Genomic DNA, 909 nt, shown 5'->3' with positions numbered 1-909 from the left:
GGCTGGGACCCTGGGCTGGGAAGCCCCCAGATGTGACTAGGACCCCCTCTCTTTCAGGAAAGCCTCTGCAGACTCGCTCTCCCTCCCGGTGATCCTCCACCACCTGCGGATGCGCGTTCAGCCTGATTTGGGACTTTGCCCCTCCTACCGGCTTCGATGTGGCTTCTTTATATTATCAGATGTAGATGTTATGATTAGCTGGACTTCAGGTGATTCTCCACATTGATTATTTCATAATTTGTTTGTAATTTCAATGTGGTCCTGGGAGGAGACTAGCCCTGCTTTTACCTAGTCCACCATATTCCCCCCTGAGAGCATTTCTGTGACATCATTTGCATAGATTTGCATTTCCTATGCTGCCATCTATCCCAGGGTCTGCAACCTCTGGCTAGCAGGCTGGTTTTCTTTGGCAAGCAACCTGGCAGTCCTCATACCTCCAGCCATCCTTGCCATGGACTCTGCTGCTACATCCTCCAATACTCACAGACCCCCCGGAGTGGTGGCTTTGTTTCCTGCTCATCAATAGTCATCCAGGCAATGGCAGCTCAATTGCTAGTCATATTTCTCTGTACTCAGGGCAGAGTGTGCAGTGGATCCTGCTCTCCCCTCATTTCATGCCCACCCCCGCTGTCCCCATCCCACCCCAAGTGGAAAGATCTTGTTAATCCGGCATTTGTTTGTTCATTCGTTCAATTGATTTATTGAGCATTTATTAAATTCCAGGTGCTGTGCTAGGGATTGAGAATGTAAAGAAAGTAAAGGGGCTATCCTGAGGTGCTTCCTCACTCATCATGCCTAGGGATTCAACAACCTGGAGCTGGGTTCTTTCCAGTGTCCTCCTTCTACCATTCCTCACACTGGACCTGAAGTTTCAATGGCTTCACCTTCAGCACCACACCCAAACCTGAC

Source organism: Pteropus medius, unplaced genomic scaffold (genome assembly GCF_902729225.1).
Source record: "Pteropus medius unplaced genomic scaffold, Ma_sr-lr_union100, whole genome shotgun sequence".
NCBI lineage: Eukaryota > Metazoa > Chordata > Mammalia > Chiroptera > Pteropodidae > Pteropus > Pteropus medius.
Note: the sequence above shows the minus strand (reverse complement) of the source record.